Genomic DNA, 17,285 nt, shown 5'->3' on the forward strand with positions numbered 1-17,285 from the left:
ATTGGATATTTATACTTTGCTTTGTTCACTTATACCCAGTACTATGATAAACTTTTTTAATTACGTTCTGCGAAGAAAGAAGTTCCACGCAAAGACGACGGATAAAAGAAATCTGCGATAAAGTGGGGATTATCAGAAATAGAGGGTGCGCACAATGAAATAAGACGTGTGTCGTGAATGCTTTTTGATCCGGAGTGATCCCCTTCCGCGTGGAGCTTATCTTTACATTTGCGCGGCATATATGTGCATGCGGTCGTTCTTTCTTCTATGGCAATGTCTGCTTATGTATGTGTACGCGAGGGCGGCAGCAGGAATGGTAAACTAAATCAAAGAATTTCGCGGATTTACCGACGTGCAATCCCAGGATACTGCAAATGCACGGTCTCGGTAACCTCTTGTAGAATATTTCTCGAGAACCCGGTGGTTGCCTTCCCGCTATTTCTCTCTTTCTCTCCGAATATCCTACGAAGACCGCTTCGTGAGAAAAAGCTCTCCCCCGGGTATTACCGATCTTTCGACCTCGTTTCTCGGTTGCCTCGTAACTCTCCCACTATTTGTTATCGTTCCTTATCTCGGTCAACTTTAAACGGCCGTACGCGCGAGTTATCACGCTCTCTCTAAACTGTTTCGCTCTGTTACGTTCGAGCGAGTTACCGCGCACCTTGGTGGATTATTATTGCTTCGGCGAAAATTGAAACCGATAACGACAAAGTATCACGAGCGAGAAAGAAATTTTTATTTCACTAGTATTGCGAATTGCGTCGCCATTTAACGTTATCTCGAATCGATTGCGAAAGTATAAATAGAAGTTACCAGCGTTCGGCTTGATAGATTGGTTTTTCTGGTAATTACGCGATTTCAGTATGAAGTAGTTAAATTATTCTTGACCAAACTAATAAATAATTTCTCAAATTTGTATAAATTCAAGCGATTTAAGGATTAAAGTAATTTCTACAATCTGAGATTGTTAAAGTTTAATCATATATTATATCATTATATTTTTAATTAGCACATATAATTATCTTTAATAATAATAGCATAACATATAATTCAGATGTATATATTTTATCGTAATAAAAATCAAGAAAGATTATAAAGTATATATATATATATTATTATATTAATATTTAAAAATTTTGTCGAAAGTTGCTAATATGATATATATTTTATTCATGATTTTTCTTATACTGTTTTCTCTTTTCCTCTCTTTCTGTTATCTGATTGTTATTGTTTGTTACGACGCGTTATCGAAAGTCATATCGTGCACACTCCCGTGACAGTATCGCGTCAATTTCATCGATCAAACTCACCCAATCTCTCGCCTCACAAGTGACGCGGCGTAAAGTAACGACGATAAAGCTGCGCAAGCACGACGTCGGGATGATAGTAATGAAATTTGATAAAGTTATACCGCGAAGCTTTGTCGTTTTCGCTATCACTCTCGTAAAGAAATATATCAGGATGAATATAGCAAATAAAAAAGAAGATAAAAAAATAAATGAAATACAAGATAATGTTAATGCTTGCTAATGTGGAGAGCAGTAAAAAAAGAAAAAAAAAAACGAAGAAAACAAAAAGACAATAACAAGCTATTTCTTTTTCTTATTCTTTTTTTTCATTATTTCTGCCTTATTATCATCAATTTATCACTGAAAAATTATTTATTAAAAATAATGTTGATTCCCATTCTTTTATATGTTTAATCTATCCGCGAAAAGGTAAGGCAACATTTCAAATATTTTACTCAATTATATGCTCTGCAACATGTTTTGCTTTTCTTAATATCCGCTTAGTCGAAGAAGAAGCTTAACAGGACCTCGTATTGCAGACATGCGATTACTAGTAAAGAAGAAGAAATACGAAGTGAATAGTAAAACCGACAAGAACGGTCGAGTGCTAACAGCACGACAGAGGACAACTGCTTAACGAAAGAAGACGACGGAAAGAGAAAAACTCTAGAGCGTTTCATGCTTTATGCCTCCTCGCTCTCTTCACTCTAGCGGGAAGCTTTATACCTCGTTCCTCGTTCGCTGCATTTGCCTTTATATTGTCGGAATGCATGTTACGCCACCAGGCACTGTCGTAAATGTATAGCACCTACTGTGCGTGCATAGCCATCGCGCACATTACGGAGCCGTTTTGAATGAAGTTTTCCTGGCCGTCGTCATCGTCGTCGTCGTCGTCGTCGTCGTCGTCGTCGTCGTCGTCGTCGTCGTCGTCGTCGTCGTCGTCGTCGTCGTCGCCTTGGTCCTGTTCGTCGTTCTTGTTTTGCCAACGAGCCGCCCGCTATGCATCTCCCTTGAGTTAAAACTCGGTGATGATAATGTTGGGTAGGAGCCGCGGAATACGGGAGAGAGTAAAATGATAGAGGGCATCTACGAGGAAGAAAAGGTACCCCAGTAGCGAAATGAGGACGAGGAAGGCAAGGAGAATGTCATATACAATTCATACGTACAAACCTTGCGAGACATTTAGGATGCACATCCGGTTGCCAAGATGGCCGACCGTCGACTTCCGGCCCGGCAGGGAGTTGACTTTCGCATTGCCATTGTGTGCCAACTCGCACAAAGATTCTCTCTCTTCCTTCTCCTCGCAATTCCTCTGTTTCACCCTCTTTTTCTCTCGTTCTACTCTGTGAGTCGTATCTTCTTTCTTCCCGGCAAACTTTAGCTTTGTCTCTCGCTGATGTGTACGACAATGTATCGGGAAACGCATTAAAGTTTCGTGTAAATCCCCAAGTATACGCATATCTATTATCTCGTGACATTAATCTCTTTGATTTCACTTTTTCACACGTAAATTGGCTTGTAAGAAATAATGGCATGTAATGTATATATAAACGATTTTGTTTATTAATGGATATTGCCTAAATATAATATTTAACAAAAGAAATGTTGAAAAATAATTTTGTGAGCGCAATATGAAATATATGTTGATATTTGAAATATAGTTATCGCGTTATGGAGGTTTCATAGAAAAGTTATAAATTCATGCGGATACCCGTATGCAGATATCTTTCGGCGGCATCGATCATTCGAGGAATATCCATTTGAAGTTTTCATAAATAATAACAAACATAACAATAAATAACGACAGTTTCTGCCGGAAGGTAAAATATATGCGATCTTCGTTAATGCATGAAGATGTTAAAAATTCAATCAGTTTTGCGAAAATATTTCGCGAGAGGACAATAGAATTAATTATTCTGCCAGACAAGCTTTCAACAGCGAAATTATTCAACGTCATTTTTCATACCCGGGAACGCGCAAATGTGTCACTCGCTTACCGAAGACTGACAATTGCTATCGCCGAAATTTGTAGTTCACGCACTGCAAACCCAGATTTACGCTTTTGACACAAAGTAAGGAAAGAGATACGATATTGCGCTTGACGCCGTGTCGAAAATTAGTGTTTCCATTTAAACAAATCGATTTAACAGATTTAACATCGATACAAACGAGCCGCTGTAACCGCTGCTTTCACGAGCAATTTGCGCGAATTCCGGATCAATCTGAAGAGTAGTCGTATTTTAGCCGTTTTTCCCCACGCGGGCCTCGACGCGCTCTCTCTTTTTTGCCAATTAGAATATTAACGATTTATTGCCAGCGATTTTGGCAGACTGTGCGATTCGGTCATCCTTCGGCACTGCTGCTGCCGGCGTATACGCGATAAAGTTTTTGCTTAAAAAGTCCCTGTCCGTTTAAGATATTCCAGTCTGGTATAGCTGGGGTTGGCTAAAACATCAGGAATAGAAGACGGAGAGGCCACTTTCCTGATATCCCTCGGGATGAGAGACGCTGTGTTTCGCCATGCTGCGCGCGCCTTTATCTTGCTAGAGCTGCAGTCCACATCGAAGGGGAACCTTCGAAACTCTTTGTTTATGGCAACTTGTCACAGAACAAACTTCAATCCTTTATACATAATTATCAGTCAATTTGATCACAAATTCTAACATTGTTATTAAAACGGAAACCTACCAATATAGTAAATAGGGAAATATTCACACATATTAAGTTTTTAAATATTATCCTATGATATAATAAAAAAATACATGTATTGTACATTAGTTGTAAATCAACATATTATCCTATATTAATAAAATAATTTAATTTATCTAATTTATCTTTTTGGGGATAAATTTAGTAATTATATTTTATGCAATTATGAATTTATCAAATTTTTAAATAAATCGGTTGAATATTAGAAGCGTTATAAAATTACAAAATAAAATCTATATTAGCCTTTCTTAAACTGTCGTTCTTCTGTCTCATAAACTCGTGGCCCCATGCGTCCTCAATCCAGTAGTTTCCTTATGGTCGACACTTTCTTTCATCGGCCATTCCGACTCGAAGCAGCGGAAAATTTTATACGACGGTTGACGTTCCCGCAAACACTCGGTCTCTCGCACTATCAATATTTGGTATATGCATATTCCGGCATCGGGGACGAAGAGTTACGGTCGTCGAGGGGCGCCTTCCTTCCCCGCAAAAGAAGGGGAGAACTAGGCTCGGGGGTCGAGAATTGTAATCGCGAAGGTGTACTTCGAGGTACGTTCCCCTCTTTGCCTACGGTATGTAGCTTTCGTGCGGCGACACCGTATCTCCAAGTTCAATGTTTGCTCAGCTTGATTCATATCCCTTGGCCCACTCATCCCTATTATCCCTGGCTCTCCACAGGACTCTGTATCCCTCTCTAAACCTGTATCTGCCTATACTATATCTTGCATAGAAAGCCATAGTTGTACATTCCTCGTTCCCTTTCACTCTCTTTATACGCTTGAATATGCGTATATTCATCACATGCGTGTATATATGCAATGAGATAAATGACGGCAGTAAGCTCTTTCAAAATTGTGCTTTTATAATTCAATTCGAAAGACATGCTAGAAAATAATAAAAAAACAGCTTGACTCCAAATAATTGTATACGTTTTTTATTATATGTGAAATTATATATAAATATATATATATATATATATATATATATTATTTAAATAGATGCAATCATAAGTATAAAGATAATTTGGTTACTTTTTTAAATAAATAATCAATATCAAATAAAATAAGAAAAATAATACTTATATTAATATTATGTACAATAGTTTATTTGTTATTATAACAGAAATATAATAAATAGTTTGTTACAAAATAATAGCTTTTGAAAATATTAATTATCTGATGACCACAAGATAAATAGAAAAGAGAACAATGCGGATATTTATGAAGAGAACAAGATATATTTATGATTATTTGCCGTAATCACTTCTGCTCTTTTACCTACAAGCATCTAAAACATTACCTTCTTCACGCTTTCAAGCTTCCGTTCTGTTTACAAAGCTGCTAGAAAGAGAGAGGTAAATTATTCCTTCTCAAACAATAATTACGACCCTTCCAATTTACAGAAGCTCGATAAAATATTCGATTATTCCAAGGCAATATAACTTCCAATCTCTTTTTAATATAATTTAATGTAAATCTTAAAATTTGTTCGCAATTTCAGCCATCAAATAATTAAATATTTTAATACATATATCAACCTATATCAGCTATAAATATGATATTTATTCGCAATAATATTTTTAATATATATTTTTACATGTTTTACATGCAACAAAAATGAATTTTGATAAAACAATAGTTAAAAAGTATTATCTAAAATTTAAAATAGATTTATAATTATTAACAATATGATATATTATACATTATTATGTAATGATGTACCGAGATATCTAAGAGAGCACAGTCAGGTTTGAAATGTTCAGCTGGACCAGGCGCTTTAAGAGAAGCGTAAATTGCAAAATACAATTGTGCAAAAACCCACATATGGAGTAATAAGAAAATTTGAGGACGGCGCACGGTATCATTTGTCATTGTCAGCCTGACCTCGAATGTGCAGACCGACGTTCCACATTGTTCTATTTCTATGCTTTTAACAATATTGTACATCACGTTGGCTTCTTCTCTTTTCATCTTGTTTCTTTTGTTGTCCCTCCTTGTCTAACTCCAACTCCTCTCAGTCACTCAAGTCAGCGGACGATATATCTTCATGCCGTAAGAAAAGAACATCCAACAACCGCCTTTACGATCCTTTAGAAGACACCACAATTTAGCCTTAATTTCACGCTAGGATTTGCGAAGGCAACAGAATTGCACCATTCGGCTTCCATAAACTAACAGCTACTGCAAACAATAAAGATACGAAGATGAAGTTTCACAACCAAAAGATGATTTTATTATAAATACTTGATTAAAATTGGTTATTATAAAAGTCTTAGTTAATTTTAAACTTGTAAACTCTATATCTCTCTCCATTTCTCAAAAATAGCTTATAATTTTGAAATCTAATTTTTCAGTAATAAATATTTTATTGATTGTAACAAGATGTTATTTCGATCAATTAAATTTTGGTTTCTATAATCAGCAACTCTATCATAGCAAAGAGTATAATTCAAAATTATTTATTTTCTGTTCCAGGTAAGATAACCGACTTTTACGAGATATAGAATCGCTCGTCACAAGATTGGTCCAGCATAAAATCATGTGAGCAGAAATTTCATTACGTATTCGAATTCGTGAACTATTGCATGCCGCTTATGCATTTATTTAGCTCTGAAGCTCTGTTTAATATCACATTAAAAATATAATTATTACGAGCTTTTTCAAAAAATAACTTTCTCGTCCTTTTTCCCACATTAACCAAAACTTTGATATTAAGCACTTGAATATTCATGGCGCGGCTTTTATTACATGAATAACATTACCTTTCTTCACTCCGTAGCGAAGCATTAGGGACGTAAATCACGACTCGAGTTCATACATTTTACATGATTTTAGTTTATAACGCGCAGTTAGCGTGGATCATTAATTTCAATAATCCTTCGGATATTGCTCGCACATAGGCGCAACTATAAATGTGTTCTTGAATAAAATCGTTACCACGTATCGGTATTACTATCCACATTATAATATACTCATATCCACATGTTCCAAAATGGATGATAGCTGGGTTCTTTGTGTTCTCTGTTTTATTAATTTTTTTAACATTTACCTATCGTTTAATCCTAGTTTATAATCCTATTACTTAAATAAATCAAACTTAAACTAAGTTTATTTTTTAATTCTAAACAATTGAATAAATCTTATATTAAATTAAATTATCTAAACTTTGTAAAAATATGTTTAAAAAAATATCTAACATATATATTTAATACTTTCTTTAAATATGTTTAATAAATAACACTTGACAAATATATAATTGTATATTTTTACATTATTAATCTTATTAATGTAATCTTATTTAACGTAATACTTTTACAAAACACAATACATATTAAATTGCATTCGCACAGTACAACTTTGTTAAATGAAGACAGACAACCGATTATGGAGCATGACCACGTACAACAGTGACTAAGGACAGCAAGGGTGAAAACCAACCCTTGCGCACCTGCCCGCTCCCATGTTCGATTAGCGATGAATTATCCCCAACCAGGCTCCCATGCCAGTAATTCTACCTGTTGGTCTAAATCTCAGTTCGCTTTCCCATTGATTATTCAGTTATCAAGCATTTTCGAATGTTAACGTTGAAATGAATCGAGCTTTGTATTTCATGCGTTTCACGGGAGAATAATTGTGCACTCTAGCAAAAAAAAATTAAGTTTGTTCATGTAGCGTATAATAAAATTTTTAATAATCAAAGTTAAAGAATCAATAAAAAGTGTAAATGACAAAAAGGATGGAATAGACATAATTTTTAGTCTGACAGAATTACTAACCAACTGATATTGTCTAAATCACTCTTAATGAATCGTGCCAGCGACAGCAACGGAAACCATTGCTGGGATCCAATTCATTCTAAATTTACTCTGCCTTGTATCGGACACGTGATCGATAGTTGAAAATACTCTACGAGAAGGGAAGTGACCATATGTACCTTTTTCATTTTACGGAAATTCTAGTTTCGGTAAATTCGAAAATCAATTTTATTTCCCTTTGAATCATATATCTTTCATCATTAGTGTCGCATTATAAAATTACCTAGCGCATGAAATACTAATTTTCTCTTAACAAATCAAAATAGTACTCTGAAATAATAATTTAATCTACTTTTTTTATCACAATAAATACGGATTTTTTAAAACTTTAATTTATTTTAGTATTGCAAAAATGATCATTGATCTGCAAGCGATTTATGGTTGATAAAAAGGTTTAATCTTTTTTCTGGAAGATCTCCAAATATCTCCAAATAATTCTTTACAAAAATATTTGTCCGCCTTTTTTATATTTATCACACATATATATTGTATTGTTGCATAGGTTGATTTTTTCGTATCTCTATCAACACGTTCGCGAGTGTTCACGTAAGCAATAATCATAAAAGGTTCAATCGCAAGGTATTGGATCACGAAGGCGATACAGGACGAGATAGAAGATAGAAGAAGGATGTGGAATGGGAAATACGTGATGTAGATGTTAACTTTCCGGTCTGGTCGTCGTGCGACGTCGTTATACCGTACCGTGTTCGTATATAATAGCGCGAGTTTGCCTCTTCTGGAATGGACAATATCTTTATCTTTATGAGGCTCTGAGCTTTTTAATTTCATGACGAATTATCGTAAACGAAATGCCTACATAGAAGGCTTTAAATCATGGTACTTTGTTAATGGCTACACATGAATCTGTCTGGACGATTAAATATTAACTATTTTATGATATACGCTTGCGAAATTGCACAGTTATAATCCTGCTACGTTTCCTCTATAATTTGTGAACAACAAATTGATCGTTCGAACATGATCGATTAAATCTTACCATTTGGATAGCCGAATGTTAGAATAAAATGCATGCATTTTTATTAAGCAGGTATTTGCAGATAGTTACATATCATGCGAACAAGAAGTTCGTCCGGTCCGGTCAACGAGATGACATTTTTTTCATACAGAGGATATGCGGGATTTTTGGTTGAATGTTAAATCTCGACAGACGGTGCGGAGACAGAAAGAAGAATATGAATTACGCATCCCCGGGACTTATTTGGCTTTCTGACGGAGGCTTTGAATTTTCAACAGGGAAACGCTTGAATTTTAATCAACATATAAAGTGGCTATTTTTCAACGTTTCCTGGATACTTTCAGCATGTTTTGCAAAAGTATGAATATGAATAATATCCTTATCACTGTGGATGCTACCAACACAGAAGATGCTATGCAACAGAAAATATAAATATGTTAGAGCTTACATATCGTTTCTATATAAATTTAAATTATACATATATTTTCTTTTTTCTATTCTTCTTAAAACTAAAAAATAATTATATTTCTTGCTGTAAAGAACAAGTTGAGAATTCAAAAAATTATTCCCGTATAACAATTATATATGAGACTAGTGTATAACGAGATTACATACTTTAGCGCTTCAATTTCTGGAAGTAATCTGATATTGGATTAACAAGTCTAATTTTATACATTATCATGTAACACAGTCTATTCGCGCGGCAATCGGAATCGATTCGAGAAATAATTATTAGGAAATTAACTACTATTAAAGATGATTATTAAAGATAGACTTTTAAGAAATATTAAAAATTTCTTGTTGATATATATTGTTGTTCAATTCAAAATAAATAATAAAACTATTGATTTTACTTTAGAAAAAGTGAGATTAGAAAAGCATTGAATTATACATATAATTTGTGTATCATTGAAAATATATGGTCTTCTTTTCTAGTTTTTATACATATAAAAAAAAAATGAAGTTCAAGTTTATCCAAAGTATCTCAAAAAAGTTTCATGTTCTTTTTTTTAGTAGTTATTTTATTTCGAATAATCTGTCTCTCTAAAACTTTTTAAAAATACATCTAAAGAAAAGATGAAAGAATGCCCGAGTAAACTATAGAAATAAAAAGAATTAAATTGCATATTAATGAGATTCAAGACTTTTAGTCAACTTTATAAAAACAAATATAAAATAATTAAGAATTCATAAGCAAGTAAAAAATTTTTTTTAATAAGTATTTATCTTTTCCATGTAAATATTTCAAAATAAATTAATTTAATCAAATTTATAGAATTCTAAAAAAAAAAATAAAATCAATTTTTTTTTCTTTTTTTCTTTCTTTTTTTCTAATTTATCAAACAAGTAGTAAAAATATATGTAGCATAATGTAATGTAGTCAAATAAGAAATTTATACGTTTTATTCCTACACAATACATCATATTAATGAAAGTTTTCACATTTATTCTATGTATGTTGAAAATTAACGGAAATTATATCTACTATGTGAATATACCAAGATACATGCAAAGTTTGAAACCCGTGTTTACAATTTTCGGTACATGCACCCCTATAGGGAACGCCGGTAGTATGGCATTGTTGCCACGTTGTTAGTATTAGATATGTACCATCAAAATGTGAACGGCGTTACTCACGTTACTGTAGATTATGTTTGCTAAAATTAAATATTTAAAAAAAAAATTTAAAAGCAATATATATTAACTGGTTAGAAAAAATTTTAACTATCTTTAAATTAATGTACTTTTTAACTATTATCTTTTAACTATCTAAAAAAATTTTTATAATATTTCTATTTCATATATATTTAAGCATTAGATTATATAATTTGCAATTTTGTGTCACTGTTTTCTGGTTTTTATTGTTAAGAGAAGAATTAAATTAAATAAGTTAGTTAAATATCAATGAAAATCTTGAAGTTTTTTTCTCTCTCTCTTTCTCTCTTTCTATTTAACAGATATAAATGTACAATATAAATAAAAATTTAATTACATTAATTATTATTAAAGTATATTTTGGAATGTACATTTTCCTCAAGTGGTATAGTATATAAATGATATATAGTAATATATAGTATAGTAAAGTATAATAATATAGTATATAAATATATTATATTAAATGTTGTTTTTATTAAATATAAAGTTATATTAAAGCATAACAATCGAGTATGATGATCAAATAATTTTATATACCCTAACAAATATTAAATAAAATTATTACCTACACAGCTTTAATAATACTTTCTCAATTGTTCGTATGATTAATTATTTTAAGATTATATGTATATGTGTGTATGTATATATAATAGATGCGAAGAAAGAATAGTACTAAATATTTTAAATTTTGTGGTTCTCGTTTTTACACTGTCTAAGCGTTGGTAAATGTTAGGCCTCTCTCAATTTCTCGCATAAAGAAAGACGGTAGTAGAACAGAAGAAAAGTAGAAGCTTCGAGGACTTTCAATGTGGTACAACATCCGCCCAAGGGCGAAGGAGAAAGGAGAGAGTTAGTTCGGCGGATGGCGAAGGGTCGACTACCTCGTGAAATAACAATTCGGTTTCGATCGCGAGGAGTCTGGAAATTTTCATCTCCGCCCGAAGGCACGAGACGCGATGGCGGGAAAGGGGATGGTTGGCGGTCCGTTCTGGAAAGGTGGCGAGAGAAGGAGGCTGGATTGTAGGGGGGTGCTAGGCGGAGGTGGTAAGGAGAACTAGGGGATGAAACTGGCGAACGAGAGGGGTTCTGATGGAGAAAGGTGGCGGAGGTGGAGGAGCGGCGAAGGGTTTAAAATAATAGTAGAACACAGCGACTGAGTCGGTCGCGCGAGGAGAGTGAGGAGAGGGCTCCGCCCCGCGAAATATGGCGAGCTTCGCCAGGACGTGATTGGGTGACGGGAGGACCCCGAAGCTCCCAAGCCAAGACATTGGTGCCCCCTTTTCGCGCTGCTACCCCCCTGTTAACCATCCTCAGGTACCTGGAGGGTACCCTCTTACCACTCGCTCTCTTGCACTTTCTCTTTCGCTTTATCTCACGCTCTCCTTCACTTTCCCTAGCCTCTCTCTCGGTCCCGCATATTCTCAGTAGCGAGTTTTCGGAGTAGATTCAGTAGAATATCCTTGCCCATTGTCCGGACGACGCAACCGGTCGACGCTCGATATCTGCTGGCACGCGGACATCACCACGTGGTAGTAAAGTACGCGTCATCAGCGGATCAGCACTAGACAGTAGTAGCGTGTTACTACTAGTCAGACACGGTCTAGTCAACAATTTGACTGTACTACTAGTTGACTCTCGCAACTCCATATGGTCGTGAACGGGATTGCACTTAATTACATAAATCTTTTTAAAATGATTTTCTGGTTACAAATTAATATTTTAAATGTAGAAATTAATATTTTAAATCAATATAAGAATTTTTTTCTAAATATTATTCTCTCTTTCTCTTTCTCTCTCTTGTTTTCAATGCTAATATTCAGCATTAATAGATTAATAATTGCAAATACATCTTTCTATTAAATGTTAGCTTTGAAAATATATCATATTATTAGTATATATGTTGTAAATTAAAAATAAATTTTTATTAAATTTAATTAGATCATATAGTGTGGTATTAATCGCAATCATATTTTTTTCTGGTAATACCAAAAAGAAAGAGGCAATTAATTATCGCAAAAGTACATTGCTGGCGCTAGATTTCCGTCAAATTATTCAAATATTTCTTGGTGAAATGAGCCGTCATTCACGACAGCTGAGTTCATATGTCACAAAATATCCTTATCCTTATTGTCTGATCGAATGGGCATTGCTCCCATTTCCCTTTTGCCTGCGAAAATCGTACATAGTGCGGGAGGTGAAATTCGGTTCAGCTTCGAGGTGGTCAGCAGAACGAGCTTCCGGTCTGGAGACCCGATAATCTCGGCTGCGCAGTTCCATGCATGGAGTTGTCAATCAGGGTTGATGGTGTCCCGCTGGAACGTCCGCTGTCTGTCCGACTCGTCGACGGATATATACGAGATTCGGACACCGCACGACATCCGCAGTATTCATGCGATCTATCTGATCGCCTTCCTGTTCGCGAGCAATACGATCGCGCGGCTCTGTGTTTCAATTCAATGTAGTATTAGGCTCCGCGTCGCTCCGTTCCGATACAATAACGCCGCGATAAAAGTAGTCCCGCGATCAATAATGCGCAAGATTAATATGTGCACGTACAAATTCCTTCCTCTCTAATATTCATCGTGCTCGATTACAATATCGCGTATTGCTGTTCTAGCAATTTAAGAAATTGATTTTTACTTTATTAATTTTGATGTTAAAAATCCTTAAAGTACAAAATATATATTTTTTAATTTATACTATTAATTGTAAAAAGCAATTATTTAAAATAGTAATTGTGTGTGTGCGTGTGTGTGTGTGTGTGTGTGTGTGTGTGTGTGTGTGTGTGTGTGTGTGTGTGTGTGTTATTACATTATATATTTAGATATATTATATATTATATATATATATATATATATATATATATATTACATATGTATCTTTTGTTTTAATTTAGATATTAAATTGCTATATAAAATATTGAAATGTCTATAATTGATGGACGTCGACATTGATTTACGTGACATCCAGCATTCAGTTTGCGAAAATTTCGTCGCTATCTATGACCGCTTCTCCCTCATGGCAGTACAGATAGGCGCTGATTCGAATTAGCGTGAGATTTCGAGCGGGTTTCGTGGTAATTGGAAGCAGTCGTTTTTGCCAACGTGCTGCGCTCTCGGTAGGTAGTTACGTAGGTAGGTGGGTGAGCAGGTAGATAGTAGGTACTTGTTTGCGGAGGGCGCGAATAGATTAATCATCCGTTAAGCTTGGGCAAGACGTGTACGCGTCGGTGGCTGTACCGGCTTAATCCAGCAGGTTCACCCCTTTATGCCGTCGCCTGTCCTCTTCAGTATCACCCCTTCCGCCTAGCTGGCGCGACGGAATAACAGATGTAACTCGAGCGCCTTACACAGCGGTGAGTTACGCCCACATTGAGACACGCCAGATTGTGTAACTTCGTAAGCCCTCGCGTTTTTTAATGGATTTTCTCTTACTAGCGTGACAAATTAATGCAAACATTGTGCGGTGTATTCGCTTCTTGTTTTGTTTGCTCTGATCTTCGAAGTTATACTTTCATAATCATCTAGCTAACGAAGGATTAAATATAATTAATAACGATTATCTTGTTTTTATTTTTAATTTAATTTATATGATGGATATATATATATGTGTGTGTGTGTGTGTGTGTGTGTGTGTGTGTGTGTGTGTGTGTGTGTGTGTGTGTGTGTGTGTGTGTGTGTGTGTGTGTATATATTATAAATATAAAATTATAAAATTAATTGATACAAAATTGAAAATAAACAAAAAATGTATCAATAAGCGAAAATATTGATTTATATCTTTAAACCTATAAATATTAGAAAAATGTACTATTTTATTTATATACTTTTATTGAACTTCCTCTTGTGCTTTAAAATTATATAGTTTCTCATATATTTTCAAGATTCTTTCATAGTTATTACTTGATACAGTAAAAGGTGCGTGTAAAAGACTGCGGAAAGGATGCAAATCTTAGAAAAAGAATTTTATATCTTTCATGGTGATGGCAACATAAACTATAGCAAACTTCGTCTATGCTTAATACAATTCTATGTTCATACAGTCTTACTTTCGTAGTCTGGACAGACGATTTACGTTGCTTCCCGCAACAGCCACAATCCTCCTGCCCCGTCGCCCAACTTCCAGTTCTATCGACTTTGCGGTATAACCGTGAATACAGATTATATCGTGCGATGGTGATCCATAAATGCATGGTTGTGTTGGTAGTTTATGCGCCGTTGCATAGAAATTTAGGATTGGCGAAGAGCTGAATTTATATTTCGTGCGAACCATATTTGATAATGTCAGTATATCATCGCCCCTAATATTCTTGAGTGTGTTTTACAGCAACTTATCTTAAAATCGCTACATATTTTAATGTTTCTATATTCATGTGTAAATGTAATAGGATATTCATTTTTTTCTAACATGTCAATATATTTATTTTATATCCTTGTCATTGTTTTATAGATACATATAAAACAGTTTTGTAATACATACTTATAAGTATTATATGAATTTAAAGTAAAAGAAATAAAAAAATTTTTATTTTTTAGACTTTATTTTTATAATAGATTTTTATAATAGATTTTTTTAATTAATTTATACTTTGATACAAATACAAGCATTTTTATGTTTCTAACATAAAAACAAATATATTAACAAATATATTTAACATATTTAAATATGTTAAATTTATATTAAATAAAATATAAATATTTTTATCTATATTGATACTGATAATATTTATATTAAATAGTTTAATTGTTAATAAAGAATATTATTAAAACATATATTATTGTAATACTATAAAGAACTTTGTCTTTTTTATCATACGTAATTAAAATAATTCGCTCGTGTAAAATTCAAAATCCATCCAGAGAGACAAAAGTACAGATATATTTTCTGCGAATCTATTTTAGTAATAGAACATAGCAAGAAAAGAGGGACGCGAACAACTTACGAAGCGATAAAGCTGAAAAGAAAAAGGGAATTTCATATCGTCACCCTCGACGCTTTCGACTAAGATCGCTGAGGCGGTGCAAAACGCACCTGAGCGCCGCTTTTCTTTTCTTCTTCATAGCACCATGAGTGGCATAAAAAAGCCGCTGCAGAAGAATTTAGGGTGCTTTCTAAAAGGTCGCATAATGAAATATCCTCTCTTATAATAAAATACCTACTTTTAGTCAATTATATTTCCATAAAATACCTACATATACATATACACATATAATTCAAACAAGTGTTTTCTATACATTAAAACAGATCATTTTTTTCTATTTTATTTTAAAAAAATGTTCGTACGTTTTATTGGAGTATTTTTGTATTAAGATATTAAAATATTATTGATCAATATAGATATGTCTTATGGATTTTGAATACACGTCTCACAGATTTTATTGATAACGTCATGCCAATCGAAATTCATATTATATCTTTTTCGTAGTAATGACGAATGGGATTGTTCAATAGCGTTGCGAAAAATTAAAATAAAGGTACTTAGACGATACTTGACAATAGGCGTGCAGCGTGCAATGTGTCAGCATAGCGTAGCCGACGTATCGCGCTTTAATACAGAGTACAATCGTGTCAACAGCAAAACCGACGCGGCAAAAATCAAGCCGTGGTGTTAATTGTGGCTACACTGATTTCACCTCATCGTTACTCGTACGTTTCACACCGACAATTTACCCATGTTCCGACCAACCCCTCATACAGGCTGGTTTTTGGAGCGCGCACCGAGAGGGAAGATGTACGAGGGGGAATATCGACAGCAACTGTCCATTGAAAAACTCGCGTGTGCTCTTACGAAAAATCGAGTGGAATGGATTTATAATAATTGACTGACGCAATGCACTGCCAATCTAAAATTATATATTAGGCGATTTTATATCATTCACTATTTTTATGATTTATTATTATCATGATTAATTGTCACGTTAACAATGACTATACGATATTATTACTGCATAAATGTTAATAACAAAATAACATTTTATTATAACATATGACGCCTCTTAATCTGTTGTATTACTTATTAATATTATCGACATAGCAATTAATGCATAATTATAATAAATTCTATAATCACAATTAATTTTTTTATTTATTCTTATTTTGGTAAAAATAAAATAATTAATAAAATATAACCTATAGTATAAAAAAAATTGCTACTTGCTGCATTTTAATTAAAATTAGGAATAAATAACTTCGAAATACATTGTATCTACAATCTTTGCTATCAACGTTTATGCTAATAGTCAATATATTTGATTCGACAATTAATGTATAATTGATATTGAAATGTTGTGGATAGAATATCGGCTCTTATAATGCATTAATATTTCATCAATCATTAATATTTTGAGAACACAAATAGCGTTATTGTACACAGTGTATTAAACAAAATGATTATTTTCCACTAAATGATCGGTATTTAACGGACTTCATTATTGTGCACTATTTGTTCGCTATGTAATAATTATTATTAATATTAAATGTAATATCTTTAGTATTGATTAGCGTCAAATTACTTACAGGCATTACAACACATATTAATTAATTACAGTGTTAATGTTAATATCATAAATATAGGCAAGCGTGTATAACGTGTCATTTATTTTACAGTATGTATTTTCGTCAAAAAGTTTGTATAAATGTACATATAAAGGTTGTCTCAACACGACAACTGAGTGGAATGCTACCGAGAAACGGAGGAGTAATAGATTATTTTCAAACCCCTTGGTTGCATTCGAAACGGTTTAGATGGTTCTTACGAGCTCAAAAGAGATAAGCGCATCGTAAAAGTTTTCCACCTGGCTTTACATGGAGATTGGTATATCGATCGCTTCACGATGGTCGA

At 33.7% G+C, this 17,285-nt stretch overlaps 1 protein-coding gene across 4 annotated transcripts in view; it reads left to right on the forward strand.

Moving 5' to 3' along the window:
• The window catches only part of LOC105425085 (nucleolysin TIAR), a 397,755-nt gene that overhangs the window by 55,967 nt on the left and 324,503 nt on the right, over nucleotides 1-17,285 (forward strand). The gene's annotated exons all lie outside the window — the stretch shown is intronic.

This window comes from Pogonomyrmex barbatus, unplaced genomic scaffold (assembly GCF_055798465.1).
Source record: "Pogonomyrmex barbatus isolate J1 unplaced genomic scaffold, ASM5579846v1 scaffold1, whole genome shotgun sequence".
Classification (NCBI taxonomy): Eukaryota; Metazoa; Arthropoda; class Insecta; order Hymenoptera; family Formicidae; genus Pogonomyrmex; species Pogonomyrmex barbatus.